The sequence below is a fragment of the Mustelus asterias genome, chromosome 5 (genome assembly GCF_964213995.1).
Source record: "Mustelus asterias chromosome 5, sMusAst1.hap1.1, whole genome shotgun sequence".
Lineage (NCBI taxonomy): Eukaryota > Metazoa > Chordata > Chondrichthyes > Carcharhiniformes > Triakidae > Mustelus > Mustelus asterias.
In genome coordinates, this window is record NC_135805.1 from 103,775,610 (window position 1) to 103,793,477 (window position 17,868).

Here is a 17,868-nt window from a genome sequence, read left to right on the forward strand (position 1 = left end):
GACCCCAGGATGGCACAGGTCATTATGGAGGGCGTTCAAGCGGTCCTCCTGCATAGTAGCACATGTTCCGCGCGAGAGGGCATCCAAGGGCTCATTGAGTTTCCCTGGACGATACATAATATCATAATTATAGGTGGAGAGCTCAATTCTCCACCGCAAGATCTTGTCATTCTTGATCTTGCCCCTCTGCGTATTATTGAACATAAACGCCACGGACCGCTGGTCCGTGATCAGGGTGAACCGCTTCCCCGCCAGGTAATGGCGCCAGTGCCTGACGGCCTCCGCAATAGCCTGGGCCTCCTTTTCCACCGCTGAATGCCGAATTTCGGGACCTTGAAGGGTGCGGGAAAAAAACGCGACGGGCCTGCCTGCCTGGTTTAGTGTGGCGGCCAGGGCGAAATCAGATGCATCACTTTCCACCTGAAAAGGGATGGATTCATCCACCGCGTGCATCGTGGCTTTCGCAATGTCGCTTTTCAATGCCTTGAAGGCCAATTGGGCCTCTGGCGTGAGTGGAAAAGTCGTGGACTTAATAAGCGGACGGGCTTTGTCCGCGTAGTTGGGGACCCACTGCGCATAATAGGAGAAGAAGCCTAGGCATCTCCTCAGTGCTTTTGCGCTAGCGGGCAAAGGAAGTTCAGCAAGGGGGCGCATATGGTCGGGATCGGGGCCAATGACCCCGTTTTCCACTACGTATCCCAGGATGGCTAACCGGCGCGTACGGAATACACACTTCTCCCTGTTGTAGGTCAGATTCAGGCGAGATGCAGTGCGCAAAAAGTTCTGGAGATTTGTGTCATGGTCCTGCTGATCATGGCCGCAGATGGTGACATTATCCAGGTACAGGAAGGTAGCCCGCAGCCCGTTCTGGTCCACCATTCGGTCCATAGCACGCTGGAAGACCGAGACCCCATTGGTGACACCAAATGGAACCCTAAGAAACTGATACAGACGACCATCCGCCTCAAAGGCCATGTAATGTCGGTCCTCTGTGCGGATGGGGAGTTGGTGGTAGGCGGACTTAAGGTCTATGGTGGAGAACACCCGGTACTGCGCAATCTGATTGACCATATCAGATATGCGCGGGAGAGGATACGCATCCAGCTGCGTATATCGATTAATGGTCTGACTGTAGTCAATGACCATCCGGGGTTTGTTCCCGCTCTTAACCACCACGACCTGTGCTCTCCACGGACTAATGCTAGGCTGTATGATCCCTTCCTTGAGGAGCCGCTGAACCTCAGATCTGATGAAGATCCGATCTTCAGCACTGTAACGCCTACTTTTAGTAGCGATGGGCTTGCAGCCTGGTACCAGATTCTTAAATAAGGAGGGAGTGGTGATCTTTAGTGTGGAAAGATTGCATGCAGGGCGCTTTGGACAATTTGGAGGCTGCGGCTGATCCCCTACTGTCAGCGAAGGGAGTGGCCCACCGTACTGTAGGATCACACTCTTCATGTGGACCATAAAGTTTAGTCCGAGGAGAATTGGCGCGCAAAGATGCGGCAACACAAGGAGCCTATATCGCTCGTAAATTGTGCCCTGCACTTCTAGAGTTACCACACAACGTCCTTGGATTGGTACAGACCGGGACCGTGATGCCATAGAAATTGTCTGTTTGGCAGGTAGAACACGGAGTCCACACCTCTTTGCAGTGTCAGGGTGAATAAAGCTCTGTGCTCCCGCTGTCAAACAGACAATAAACAGTACGACCATTTACCTTAATGTTCATCATTGAACAGTCAAGCCTGTGGTGCTTAGCCTGGTCCAGGGTGATCGACGCCACCGTTGGCCCTTGGACGTCACTGCAGGCAGCCGAGGTTGATGCTGAGGACCCCTGCTGGTCGCTCCTGGTCGTCGTCGACCAAGATGGCCGCCCCCATGAATCGCACATGGTTGAGGGCGCCAAGCGTAGCGACTCCTGGTGGTCATCCTCCTCCGACTCCGCCAACCACAATGGCGTCGTCCTGGGCTCGCACGTGGACGGACCTCGTGGGTACTGCGACGTCGATGGAGGTGATCTCCGTTCTGGAGGGTCACAGGCTGCACTGCCGTTCTTGGGCTTCGATCTGCAGACTTTCGCGTAGTGCCCCTTTTTACCGCATTGATTGCAGACCACCGCTTTAGCAGGACACTGTTGCCGTGGATGCTTGGCTCCTCCGCAGAAATAGCACCGCGGGCCGCCTGGGGCTGCCGCCGTCGTCGGGTTGATATGGGAGCGCGAGCCCGTGGGGCGAGGAGGGATTTGTGACTGCTCCTGCCACGTTGTCTCCACATGGTCCTCCGGATACAGGGCCAAGCTCTTCGACGCCGCCTCCAGCATTTCAGCCATCTCCATAGCTTGGGTCAGGTTGAGATTCCCCTTCTCCAACAGCTTGAGCCGGATGTACGAAGACCCTACCCCTGCCACAAATGCATCTCGGGCGAGGTCGTACATGTACTGCTCAGCCGACACAGCTTTGCAGTCGCAGCCCCTGGCAAGCTGCAAGAGCTCATTGGCGTAATCCTCCATGGTTTCGCCCGACTGCCGACGTCGTGTAGCGAGGAGGTAACGAGCGTGGATCTCGTTGGGAGGTCTCGTGTAGCGCTTTTTCAAAAGCTCGAGGGCCCTCGGGTAAGTGGTGGCCGCACGAATCGCGAGGTAGACAGTGTCGCTTACCCTCGCATGGAGGACCTGGAGTCTGTCGTTATCCGTGGTGACTGCTGCAGAGGCTGCCAGGTAGTCCTCAAAACACTTCAGCCAGTGGTCGAAGGTGTTAGAGGCGCCGACTGCACGTGGATCCAGCGTCAGACGCTCTGGCTTTAGCATTTGTTCCATACTCTCCTTTCTGTCGAGAGTTTCGTGTTAGACAATAAAATTGATGCACGACAATCGAGCACGAAACACAAGGCTTCAGTAATTGAAGGCTTTTATTGTCTAACAATGGAACTATTTAAACACGAGTACACCATTCCAGACTGGAGGGGTCCCGCCCGAGCAGAGGGTCTTATACCTCTCCCAGGAGGCGGGGCCCGACTGGGATGTGCCACAACAGCAACCACCACAGGTATATTAATCCCACAGTGTAAACACCCTAGCCCAACAACAACATTATAACAACCCCACAGTATGAACACCCTAGCCCAACAACAACATTAGAATAACCCCACAGTGGTAACCAACGATGGTTCACCACAGTGATAATGTCACTTCCATATTTCCTTCAGTGCAGTAAGATTCATACTAGAACTCGGTTCAGTTAGAAGAGTGGCACTTTTAGTTTTAGTCTCATCTAAATTTGTTTGATTTAATTTTTTTTTTTAAAAGACACACGGTATTGTACTCTCTGTCTTTGTCCTGTTTGAAAATTCAAATCGGGGTGAAGTGGTAGAAACATCACATCTGTTCCAATTACATATGTTGCCATAGAAATGGTTCAGTCTAAATGCATGGTTGCATTTCCCTTGTTCGAATGCTTCTAAAATGGCTGCTTCACAAATGGAAGCAAAGCATCCCTTTCTCAGTAACATCACGGTAGAAATTGGAAGCACTAACCAAATTATTTGTACTAATTATGTACTCTTCAACATACTAAAAATGGGCATTTTATTTAAAGATTATTTTCAGCCAGTCTATGATGAATATGAATTATTCTGTGGTTAAATATATGTTCAAATACATTGCAGCCAACTTTTCAAGGGTAATATGTAGGGCCTGTATGTATGGAGAAATGCCTCTGCACAGGCCACTTATACTCAGCATACACTATTACTATACTGACACATACATGCCTACCCCATTTCCTTTTGTTTGCATATTGCAGTGGGGCAAAAATATCTTTTAGTTTTGCATGGTGTATTCAAATATTCTTACCTATATCTCAAATTTGAACATGAGTCAGAGGATTAACACGGCAACCCTAGTTTGCCCAGAGATCTTCTTTGATCATCGTTCCTTGCATTTTACTTTGTTGCCTGGTTCACTGCTCTTTAGAATTTATTGTAACAAAGTTAGTTAGTATGAGGTGTCATTTGTATAATTGGCATTAGAAATTATAACAGCATGACGACCTTAAAAATAATCACCATGTTCTTTCTTGGTGCGCATGCCTGATTTTAATGTTTGATTCTGGAAAGCCACTTTAGCATCTTTAGGCACTTTAACCTGTCATTTCTACCCAAGTCCTTGGCTTCAGGCGATATTGGGTTTTCTTGACCGTTTTGCATTGAGATAAGGACTGTTATTATTAAAGTCCCTGACTGAAAATGGACCAATGCACTTTCTGAACAACATACATCACTTTCTGTGGAATCTGCTGCAGCAGTTGGAGGACATCAATGTCATCTTTGTAGCAGACTGTGAAGACACGTGAGCCTACACAATTGGGGGCATACAAACTATGTTGGAACTGGAAACATAATTTCACATGTAATGTAGTTTGACTTCAAATGATCCATGAAAAAATTCCATTGTTGCCCCTTTCGCTACTTCATCTGTTTCTAACCCTTCATTTCTTTCTTCATCCATTTGTTGCTATTGCTGTATTGCATTTCACATTTACTCATATTTATTGTCATATATCATGCCAGGTAAAAGCATGTCCTATCTGTAACTTCAAACAGGGGCTGTATTCATGACTGTATTGTGCTTAGAATTGCCTTTGCTTCTTAAAATGGATACTAAAAGCCTGCTAAATGGTAACTGAGGTGGCTTTTGCAATTTCTTCATAAATACCAAAGTATCTCACATCTCCATAAAGTTCCTACTTGAAAGTAATAAGACTACAAACAACTAACTTTGTGACCTACTAAAAAATTCACCTCTTTGAGGGAAGCCTTCAACAACTTTGATATATGGCTTTGGATATTGAACTTTCAAGCTACACTTCAATAAGCCTGCACTAAAATGGGCTAATCACATGACTTACTCACCATTCTTTTGATTGAAACTTAGAATTTAAGTTTTCATTTTTATTAGTGTCACAAGTAGGCTTACATTAACACTGCAATGAAGTTACTGTGAATATCTCCTAGTCGCCACATTCCGGCGCCTGTTCGGGTACACTGTGGGAGAATTTAGCATGGTCAATGCTAACCAGCACCGTCTTTCGGACTGTGGGAGGAAACCGGAGCACCCAGAGGAAACCCACACAGACACAGAGAGAACGTGCAGACTCCACACAGACAGTCACCCAAGCTGGGAATCGAACCAGGATCCCTGGCGTTGTGAAGCAGCAGTGCTAATCAGCGTGCCACTGTAGTGCACTTACAGAAGTGCACTATCCTCTTTAATTTTATTTAAATTCATTTACGGGATGTGGGCAATCCTGGCCAGGCCAGCATTTATTGCCCATCCCTAAGTATCGTGTGAAGGTAGTAGTAGTAAGCTACCTTCTTGAACCACTGCAATCCCTGTGGTGTAACTATTTTCTGAGTATGCGAGTGGTGAGCAAGTGACTTGGTATTAGATAATCCTTTTTATTTAGACCCACAAAAAGCATGCTGCTGGTATTCAAATTGACCATTGGCACAGGAATTTAGAAACGCACACATCTTCCTTTTCAGAAACATGCTGATTACGGATAATGTGGGCAGGGAATAGGAGTTTCAGTTCACTCTCATCCCTGTCTGAAACATATAACAACTTGCATTTATAAAGCGCCGTTAGCATAATAAAACTTTTCTGGGCACTTCTCAGGAGAGTTACAAAGCAAACTTTGATAGCGAACCACATAAGGACATATTAGGACAGATGAGAAGTATCTTAAAAGAAGAAATAAAGCTAGAGAGGTGTTGAGGTTTAGGAAGGGATTTCCAAAGCTTAGGTTCATGATAGCGAGAGGCATGGCCTCCAATGATGGACAAATTAAAATTGGGGCTATTTGGGAGGCTGGTAGTGGAGCACGGATATCTTGGAAATTTGTCAGATGGAAGAGATTTCAGGAATAGGGAGGGGCAGGGCAGTATTGCAATTTAAAAACAAAGGCGAATTTTTTAAAACCAAAGTATTGCTTAACAGGGAACCAATCTAGTCTGTGAGCACAGGAGTGATGGTTGTACAGAATAGTGCAAGTTAGGATACAGGGAACATTTGTGCATCATAAGTTGTCCATTGAAATAAAAGCAAAATGCTGTGGATACTGCAAATCTGAAATAAAAACAAGAAATGCGAGGAAAGCATAGCAGGTTTGGCAGCATCAGTGGAGAGAAACAGAGTTAATATTTCCAGTCAAATATGGCTCCTCTCCAGAATTGAAGAGAAGCAGAAATGTGATGGGTTTTACGCTGTTGAAAGGGGATGGGGAGCAGATACAAAAGGGAAGGTCTCGCATAGGGTAGAGGGAGGAAGAGATTAAATAGCAACGGTGTCATGTAACAAAAGGCAAAGAGAATGGTAACATTGGTAGTAAAGAACCTAAGCATTGGTTGAGAGTTAGTATTAATGGCCGAATAATGAGCACCATCTCGTCTTCTAAAGAAGGGAACTTGTGTGAAGATGCAGAAGCTTTGCGAAGAGTCTTAAATGAATTGTTTTGTCTCTGTATTCACAAAGGAAAGGGATGATGAGTAATCCAAGATGAGCAGCATTATTTGTTGGATAAAAGAATCATAATGGGGAAGTGTTAGAGGAGTTGGAATCCTTGAAAGTGGAAAAGTTGCCAGGGCCGGATGGATTGTTCCCTAGGATGTTGAAGGAGGTCAGGGAGGAAATAGTAGATGCTCTGAAGTTTATTTTAGGATCTCCAATAGACACGAGTGAGGTGCCGGAGGACTGAAGAAATGCAAATGTGGTTCTGCTGTTTAAAAAAGGTATGAAGGAAATGGCAAACAGTTAGAGGCCAGTTCGTATTACTTTGGTGGTAGGCAAATTGTTAGAATCAATCATGAGAGATTGGATGAACTGTCACTTAGAAAAACATGGAATAGTCAGGGATAGCCAGCATGGCTTTGTTAAAGGAAGGTCATGCCTTATAAATTTGATTGAATTCTTTGAGGAAGTGACAAGGAGGATTGATGAGGGTGGTGCGGTGGATGTTGTCCACATGGATTTTAGTAAGGTATTTGACAAGGTCCCACATAGCAGACTGGTCAAAAAGGTAAAGGCCCTTGTGATACAGGGTAATGTAGCGAATTGGATCCAAAGTTGGCTAGTAACAGGAAACAAAGGGTAATGGTCAATGGCTGTCCTTGCGAATGGAAGGTTGTTTCAAGTGGTGTTCTGCAGGGCTCAGTATTGAGACCCCTGCTGTTTGTTTTAACAATCTGGACTTGAACATGGGCGGCATTAGGAAACTTGCAGATGACACAAAAAGTGGCTGTGTGGTGGATAGTGTAGAGGATAGCTGTGAGCTCCAAAATGATATAGATAGGTTGGTGGAGTGGGCAGGAAAGTGGCAGATGGAGTTCAACTCTGATAAGTATGATGTAAAGCATTTAGGGAAGTTAAACAGTAAAAGGGAATACACAGTAAACGGGAATATACTGAGAGGGGTAGATGAAGTGAGAGATCTTGGCGTGCAAGTGCGCAGGTTCCTGAAGATAGCAGTACAGGTAGATAGCGTTGTAAAGAAGATACGTGGAATACTCGCCTTCATGGGCAGAGGTATAGAATATAAATGTAGTTATATAATGATGAAACTGTACAAGACACTGGTGAGGCACAACTAGAGTATTGTGTGCAGTTCAGGTCACCACATTACAGGAAGGATGTAATTGCTCTGGGAAAAGTGCAGAGAATCTTTACTAGAATATCACCAGGGCTAGAAATTGTAGCTATCAGGAGAGATTGGAGAGGTTTGGATTGTTTTCCTTGGAACAGAAAAGGCTGAGGGGTGACATGATTGAGGTAGACAAAATTGAGAGGGATAAGGAGAGAGCAGACAGGAGAAACCTGCTTCCCTTGGCAGAGAGTTCATAAACCAGGGGTCATAGGTTCAAGATAAGTGGCAGAAGGATTAGAGGGGACATGAGGCAAAGATTTTTTATGCAGAGGGTGGTGGGTGTCTGGCTTTCTGGTTGTATCACAGCTTGGTATGGCTCCTGCTCTGCCCAAGACTGCAAGGATCTACAAAAAGTCATGAATGTAGCCTAATCTATCACTCAAACCAGCCTCCCATCCATTGACTCTGTTTACACTTCCCGCTGCCTCGGCAAAGCAGGCAGCATAATTAAGGACCCCACGTACCCCGGACATTCTCTCTTCCACCTTCTTCCTTCGGGAAAAAGATACAAAAGTCTGAGGTCACGTACCAACCGACTCAACAACAGCTTCTTCCTTGCTGCTGTCAGACTTTTGAATGGACTTGCCTTGCATTAAGTTGATCTTTCTCTACACCTTAGCTATGACTGTAACACTACATTCTGCACTCTCTCACTTCCTTACCTATGAACGGTATGTTTTGTCTGTACAGTGCGCAAGAAACAATACTTTTCATTGTATGATAACACGTGACAATAATAAATCAAATCAAAATCAAAAAAATTCACTGCCTGAGTTGGCGGTGGAGGCAGAGACCCTAAACTCATTTAAAGAGTACCTGGACCTGCACCTTCAGTGTTGTAGGTTGCAGGGCTATGGGCCATGTGCAGGAAGATGGGATTAGAAAGGGCACCTGGGTGTCATTGGGCCAGCATGAACAAGGTGGGCGGAATGACCTCCTTCTATGCTGTACCATTTCTATGGTTCTGATTAGGCACTTAACAGCCTTCTGGACTCAAATTCAATAAATTCAGACTATAAACTCTATTTCATTTTATTTCTTTTCCTTTTGCCAAGTGCCGGTCTGGATCTTGTTTCATGTTCTTGCTTTCAGATGGCAGCATGGCGGCACATTGGTTAACACTATTGCCTCACAATGCCAGGGACCCCCGGGTTCGATTCTGGCCTTGGGTGACTGTCTTGTGGAGTTTGCATGTTCTCTCTGTGTCTGCATAGGTTCCCTTCGGATGCTCTGGTTTTCTTTCGCAGTCCAAAGATGTGCAGGTTAGATGAATTGGTTATGCCTAAATTGCCCCTTCGTGTCCAACGATGTGTAGGCTAGGTGGATTAGGCAGGATTACAGGCATGGTGCAGAGGGGTGGCCCTGGGTGGTATGCTCTTTCGGAGAGTTGATTCAGACTCGATGGGCCGAATGGCCTCCTTCTGCACTGTAGGGATTCTATGGTTCAGACCCAGGGTGGGATTGTTCTGCCGTGCTCTCCCCAAAAACGTAAAATCCCACCCGAGGTCAACGGAGTTTTACATGGGTCACCCTGATTCCCATGGCAGGTGGGATGGGAAAATTCTCCCCCTAGTGTATAATCACACTGTACAGCACTCTATGGAACCCAGTAGAGACCCAATGTGTAATCGCGTTCAGACAGTTGTTCATTATTCTGCCTTTAATACTCACCGAGTTCTGGCACTCAGAAATTACCTCATACCCACCTGGTTGGAAGGTCTCTGATCCAGTTTGACTACAAATAGAAGTTAGAACATAGATACAGGCACTATAGGGCTAGTTTCAGCTTTAATGGTGAGAAAAACCCAGCAGGGTATAAAGCATGACACTAATCCATACTTACCAGCTTTCCGCTGGGAGTGTTTGGTCAACATTATCCCAGTAAGCCAGGTCTTTGTACAGAAAGTTATGGGACAGTCACATCTTGCCAATATGAAGAAAAATAGAAATGCTGGGGTGGCAGGGGAGCCATTCAGTGCCATGTTGATTAGGCTTTGTTTGAATGACCACTGATGTGAGGTACTCTGGTGTACTTGTTTTTTATACTTTATACTAGGTTGAACAAGGTGAATTCAACCTTAACAGCTCTACATGTTCACATTACTGTGAAATTGAGCTACTTACTGATTTGTATCTGGTTGTATTTTACTATCAACCCTTTATGCTCATTAAAATAAAGGTTATTGATGTAATTCTTTTGAAAAATATTTGAATTACTTTATTATAGGTAAAAATTCTGCAAAGCTGACACTGCAACTAATTGCCACTAACCACTCATTGATAGGTGCTTAAAGTAGACTGTCAAAGCACTACCAAGAATCTTAATGGTGAATAAAGCGGGTTCATTCATGGATGTTCTTAATCTTTAAATATCTATTACACTGAGTGAGTGAGGATGAAATTTGAATTATTCATCATAATACTGCAATGCAATAGTGTAATGTTTGCTTTATGTACTGTTGCATTAAACAATTGGGATCAGATTTTATTCAAAGGGTTAGACATCTTGCTTGCTAAGCTGATATGAAATGTTGGCTTTTTTTGTAAAATTGAGATATTTGTCAATTCAGAAACTAAGTTCTCTAATTAGTCACCTGCATGGGCTCCTAAACAAAATGATATAGTGTAGCAATTATTATTTTATTTAAATGATTAAAATTATTTATATTTAATATCACCTTCTGAAGTGAAACTCTCAATGGATAAATATTTAGGTTTATTCAGACTCAAACGTGGCTAATGTTCTAGGCATTTACATTATTTCGAGCACATAGATCAGTAAAGACATAAGAACATAAGAAATAGGAGCAGAAGTAAGCCATCTGGCCCTTCGAGCCTGCCCCGCCATTCAACAAGATCATGGCTGATCTGAAGCGAATCAGTTCCACTTACCCGCCTGCTCCCCATAACCCCTAATTCCCTTATCGATCAGAAAACTATCTACCCGTGATTTAAACATAGTTCTGGTTTCCCTTCTAAGTGGAAAGAATCTCTCCACCTCTACCCTATCCAGCCCCTTCATTATCTTATATGTCTCTATAAGATCACCCCTCATCCTTCTAAACTCCAACGAGTACAGACCCAATCTGTTTAATCTCTCCTCATAAGCTACACCCCTCATCTCCGGTATCAACCTGGTGAACCTTCTCTGCACTCCCTCCAAGGCCAATATATCCTTTCGCAAATAAGGGGACCAGAACTGTACACAGTACTCCAGTTGCGGCCTCACCAGTGCCTTGTACAGTTGCAGCAAGACCTCCCTGCTTTTATATTCTATTCCCCTCGCGATAAAGGCCAACATTCCATTCGCCTTCTTGATCACCTGCTGCACCTGCAGACTGAGTTTTTGCGATTCGTGCACAAGGACCCCCAGGTCCCTCTGCACAGTCGCACGATGTAATTTTTCTCCATTTAAATAATATTCCAATTTACTATTATTTCTTCCAAAGTGGATAACCTCACATTTGCTAACGTTATATTCCATCTGCCAGATCCTCACCCACTCGCTCAGCCTATCCAAATCTCTCTGCAGACTTTCCGCGTCCTCCACGCAATTCGCTTTCCCACTCACCTTCGTGTCATCAGCAAACTTGAATACCCTACATTCAGTCCCCTCCTCCAGATCATCTATGTAAATGGTAAACAATTGAGGCCCCAGCACCGATCCCTGCGGCACGCCACTGGTCACCAACTGCCAACCAGAAAAGCACCCATTTATCCCAACTCTCTGCTTCCTGTTAGATAGCCAATCCCCAATCCACGCCAACACCTTACCCCTAACTCCGTGTACCCCAATCTTCTGCAGCAACCTTTTGTGAGGCACCTTATCGAACGCCTTCTGGAAATCCAAAAACACCACATCCACCGGTTCCCCTCTGTCAACCGCACTAGTGACATCTTCATAAAAGTCCAGTAGATTCGTCAAACACGACTTTCCCTTCATGAATCCATGCTGCGTCTGCTTGATCGAACCATTCTTATTCAGGTGCTCTGTTATTTCCTCTTTAATAATGGACTCTAGCATCTTCCCAACTACGGACGTTAAGCTAACCGGCCTGTAGTTACCCGCCTTTTGTCTACTTCCTTTTTTAAACAGCGGCGTAACAGTAGCTGTTTTCCAGTCAGCCGGCACTACCCCAGAGTCCAGCGAATTTTGATAAATTACTACTAACGCATCTGCTATTACCTCAGCCATTTCTTTCAGTACCCTGGGATGCATTCCATCCGGGCCCGAGGACTTGTCTACCTTCAGTCCTATTAGTCTACCAAGCACCACCTCCTTAGTAACAGTAATTGTATTCAGGACCTCCCCTCCCACCAACTCTCGATCTCTAATATTCGGCAAACTATTTGTGTCTTCCACCGTGAAGACCGACACAAAGAACTTATTTAAAGTCTCAGCCATTTCCTCGTTTTCCACTATTAAATCCCCCCTCTCATCTTCCAAGGGTCCAACATTCACTCTAGCCACTCTATTCCTTTTTATATACTTGTAAAAACTTTTACTATCATTTTTTATATTTTGAGCTAGTTTAGTTTCATAATCTATCTTTCCTTTCTTAATCGCTTTCTTAGTCGTTCTTTGTTTTTCTTTAAAGCTTTCCCAATCCACTAATTCTCCACTATTTTTGGCCACTCTGTACACATCTGATTTTATTTTAATACTCTCCTTTGTTTCCTTCATTATCCACGTCCGGTTATCCTTTTTCGTACAGTCCTTCTTTATCACCGGAATATATTTTTGCTGAGTACTTTTAAAAATCTCCTTAAAAATCCTCCACTGTTCCTCAGCTGTCCTACCTACCCGTCTGCTCGCCCAGTCTACATTAGCCAATTCCACCCTCATCCTATCGTACTCCCCTCTGTTCAAGCAGAGGACACTGGTTTGGGATCCTACTTTCTCACCCTCCATCTGTATAGAAATTCCACCATATTATGATCACTCATCCCAAGAGGATCCTTCACAAGAAGATCCTTAATCCTACCCGTCTCATTGCACAGAACCAGATCCAAGATAGCTCGCTCTCTCGTAGGTTCTGTAACATACTGTTCAATGAAACAATCCCGACAGCATTCCAAGAATTCTTCCTCAAGCCCTCCACGTCCAATTTGAGTCGACCAATCAATATGTAGGTTAAAATCTCCCATGATTATTGCCGTTCCACTTTTGCACGCATCCATTATTTGCTTGTTTATAGCCCTCCCCACCTCTAAGTTATTATTTGGGGGCCTATAGACCAGGCCTACCAGTGTCTTTCTCCCCCTACTATTCCTTATCTCCACCCACAACGATTCCACGTTTTGCTCCTTAGAGCCTATGTCGTCTCTCACTACCGTCCTGATATTATCCTTTATTAACAAAGCTACCCCACCTCCTTTTTCTACCTGTCTATCCTTCCTAAATGCCTGATAACCCTGTATATTCAGTTCCCAGTCCCTGTCACCCTGCAACCACGTTTCTGTGATGGACACTAGATCATATTCATTTGTATGGATTTGTGCCATCAACTCATTTACTTTGTTTCGAATGCTTCGTGCATTCAGGCAAAGTGTCTTTATGCCAGCCTTTATCTGGACCCGGTTTGTTGAAGCACTACTAACATCTCCCAAGCCCTCTCCTCCTTTAGCTAGTTGTTTATTCACTATACTCCTGGCATTAGAGTAGACACATCTCAATCCTATGGTCTGACCTCTCCCCTTCTCTGTTCCCAGTCCACCTGCCCTCTTGCACTGCCTATAACCCTTCTCTGTTTGCGAGCTACCTTCCTCACTCTCAGTCACGTCACTTTGATCCCCTCCCCCCAACCTATCTAGTTTAAACTCTCCCCAGTAGCCTTAGCCAACCTTCCTGCCAGGATATTGGTCCCCCTGGGATTCAAGTGCCACCCGTTTTTAGTATACAGGTCACACCTGCCCCTAAAGAGGTCCCAATGGTCCAGGAACCTGAATCCCTGCCCCCTGCACCATTCCCTCAGCCACACATTCATCCTCCACCTCACTCCATTCCTTTCCTCACCTTCCCGTGGCACAGGCAGCAATCCCAAGATTACTACCTTTGCTTTCCTCCTTCTCAGCTGTCTCCCTAATTCCCTATACTCTTTTTTCATGTTCCCTTCCCCCTTCTTACCCAGATCAGCGGTACCAATATGTACCGCTACCTCCGGCTCCTCTCCCTCCCACCTCAGGATTTCTGGGCGACATCCTGGATCCCAGCCCCAGGGAGGCAGACCACCATGCGAGACTCCCACCTGCCTCCGCAAAATCGCCTGTCCGTCCCCCTGACTGTCGAGTCCCCGATTAATACCGCCTTCCTCCTCCTTTCCTTAGCCCTCTGAGTTACCGGGCCGGACTCCACCCCGGAGACACGGCCACTGCTGCTTCCCCCAGATGGGCTGTCCCCCCCAACAGTACTCAGACAGGAGTACTTGTTATGTAGGGGCACTTCCACCGGGGTGCTCTCAATCACCCGTGTTTTACCCTTCCTGGCTGTCACCCACTTGGCCTCCTCCCGTGGCCCTGGTGTGACCACCTGATGATAGCTCTTGTCTATCACCTCCTCATTCTCCCTCACCCGCCTAAGATCATCAAGCTGCAGTTCCAGCTCCCTAACACGGGCCCTCAGGAACCGCAGCTCGACACACCCCTCACAGATGTGGATGTCCGGGAGACCAGGTGCCTCCAGGACCTCCCACATACTGCACTGCGAGCAACACACTGGCTTAACACTCATATTTCACCCTTTCTTCCAAGGTACACAGAGAAAAGTAAATTATAAATTAAAAAAAAAGAAACTCACCCCTGCTCGCCCTTTCTGCCTAAGCCCGATGAGCCAAAGCCCCTCAGTTCTCACTCAGCTCCCTCTCACTCCGCTGCCCGCTCCCAACGCTGCCCGTTAGATAGTGGGGCCTGCCTTTTAAACCTCCCGTGCACTAAAAAAAACTCAAAAGACCCTTCCCAGTAAACCCCGCGGCCACTGCCGGTTTCGCGCCAAAATTTAAAAATAATTAAATAAATAAATAACACCCGCGAAAAAGTACTTTAAATTGGCAAATGTATGCAATTGGCTTATCCCATGGTACACTAATGTTTGCTTGCATAATCATTTATCGCTAAACTACCAAGAAGTAGATTCTTCACATTATGCTATCAACAATGGGATTTAGCGAGTTGGATGCCATTTCTTACTGAAATGTTTAAACTGTAACTTCTTACCAGTGATTTTTGATGATAGGAAATGTATATGTTTTTTATTTATTCATAGGCCTTGGGATGTCACTGCATTTATTTCTCATCCTTAATTACCTGAGTAGGTGATGATGGTGAACCATCTTCTTGAACCATTGCATTCCTGGTGATGGAGGCACGCCAACAATGTTGTTAAGAGGAAGTTCCAGGATTCTGACCAAGCCCACAATGAAGAAACAGCAACATATTTCCAAGGCAGAATAGGAAGGGAGCTTGGAGGTTACGGTGCTCCCATGCACCGGTTGTCCTACCTTACTGTCGTGGACAGTGCAATGTGGACTCCATTCCAACTTTCTCAGCAAGCTAGCCTAAAAGGCAGTTTGTCCTAAAAAATGCTAGCTGGTAGACACCCTGGGTTTAAAAGGTGCTGTCAGGGAAATCTTAGAGAGTTGCTGCAGTGCATCTTGTAGATGGTACACGGTGCTGCAAATGTGCCCCAGTGCTGGAGGATTGCTTGCGTAAGGTGGTAATTGAGGTGCCAATCAAGTGGGCTGCTTTGCCCCGGATGGCATTGAGCTACTTGTGCATTGTTGAAGCAGCACCCATTCATAGAAACATAGAAAATAAGAGCATGAGGCAGCCATTCAGCCCGCTTCACCATTCATTATCATGGTTGATCATCCAACTCAGTAGTCTGATCACACCTTCCCCCATATCCTTTGATCCCCTTCGCCCCAAGTTCAGGCAAGTGAAGGGTATTCCTGACATGTGCCTTGTTGATAATGACATTGAGAGGTCAGGTGGTGAATTAGTCACTATGGAAATCCCAGCATTTGACCCGGTCTTGCAGCCAAAGTATTTATCTGGCTGGTCCAGTTAAGTTTCTGGTCAATGTTATAATATTCTTGGTCTCTGCGTTAATACAGAGTCTGCTGAGTTAAGGCAAACACTACATTTATTAACAGACGGTGACTTCATCTTGCTATGAAGTTCTAGGAGAGCAAGATCACGTGATGTTACATCACTTGATTTGTACAGTGTCTCATTAGCATATCACAGTTAGAATGAATCTCTTATACTACAATAGTACTGCCCAGGATTTTGATGGTAAAGAATTTGACTATGGAAATGTTGTTGAATGGCAAGGGGTTATGATTAGACTCTCACTGGTGTGACATGAATGTAACAAGCCACTTAGCCCATGTCTAAATGCTGCCCAGGACTGGCTGCATGCAGGCACACATTGCTTCAACAGGTGAGCACACATTGTTTCAATAGGGTTGTTAAGAAGGTGTACAGTGTGTTAGCTTTTATTGGTAGAGGGATTGAGTTTCGGAGCCAGGAGGTCATGTTGCAACTGTACAAAACTCTGGTGCGGTCGCACTTGGAGTATTGCGTACAGTTCTGGTCGCCGCATTATAGGAAGGATGGGGAAGTGTTGGAAAGGGTGCAGAGGAGATTTACCAGGATGTTGCCTGGTATGGTGGGAAAATCGTATGAGGAAAGGCTGAGGGGCTTGAGGTTGTTTTCATTAGAGAGAAGAAGGTTAAGAGGAGACTTAATAGAGGCATATAAGATGATCAGAGGATTAGATAGGGTGGATAGTGAGAGCCTTTTTCCTCGGATGGTGATGTCTAACACGAGGGGACATAGCTTTAAATTGAGGGGTGATAGATATAGGACAGATGTTAGAGGTAGGTTCTTTACTCAGAGTAGTAAGGGCGTGGAATGCCCTGCCTGCAGCAGTAGTGGACTCGTCAACATTAAGAGCATTCAAATGGTTATTGGATAAACGTATGGATGATATTGGAATAGTGTAGGTTAGATGGGCTTTAGATTGGTTTCACTGGTCGGCGCAACATCGAGAGCCGAAGGGCCTGTACTGCGCTGTAATGTTCCATGTTCTATGTGAACAGTTGTTAACTGAACACGATACAAACATCAAATATTGGCACATCTGGTTTATGATAGAGGAAAGGTTGATGAAGCAGCTGAAGAATGGGCCCAGAATACTGTCCTGAGGAATGCCTACAGCAATTTCCTGCGCTGAAATGATTGGCTTTGAACGATCACAATTATCTTCCTTTGTGCAAAGTATCACTCCTACTAGCACATATCTATGGGCGCAAGCTGGAGCTATGATCTTATTGAATGGAGAAGTAGGCTCAAGGGACCAAATGCCTTACTCCTGCTCCTAATTCTTATGATCTTATAAAGCATAAATCAGAAGTGTGATGGAATACACTTTCCTTGATGAGTGCAGTTCCGACAATATTTAAGAAGTTTGACACTATCCAGGAAAAGCATCCCTCTGGAATGGCATCCCATGACTACCTTCACTTCCTCCAGTGGCAGAAATGTGTACCATCTACAAGTAGCACTGCAGCAAACTGCTAAGGCTCTTTCACCCACATCTTCTATATCAATCTCTACCACCTAGAATGGGCGGCAGAAATATGGGAACACTACCACCTGCAAGTTTCAAACAGAAAGAACCACAGAAACAGCCAGAAAAAAATTACCAGCAGCAAACCTGTCATTTGTTGATGATCTCTTTAAGTAACATTGGTGCGACGTTCTTTCCTACTGTTGGTCAAAGGAGAAAGTGTCAATGAAGAGCTGGGTGCCCATTTTCAAACTGGATTTTACATAGAGGGTGGTCTGACACTGGGCGGAACTAATAACCCCAGGGTCACCTGATCCATACCCTTAAAGGGGAAGTCTATACCCCAAACCACAACTACACATATGTACATGTATCTCACTAGACCAGGTCTGGTCTTGCCTTGAAGTTGACTTTCCACAGTTAATTATCCTTTTTCTGGTGTCCCCCTATTGACATGTGACCCACTCATTCCAAGAAGCAGGTCCAGCAGTGCCTCCTTTTTTATAGGATCATTACAGTGCAAAAGGAGACCATTCGGCTCATTGAGCCCACACGGACAACAATCCCAGGCCTTATTCCCGTAACCCCATGTATTTA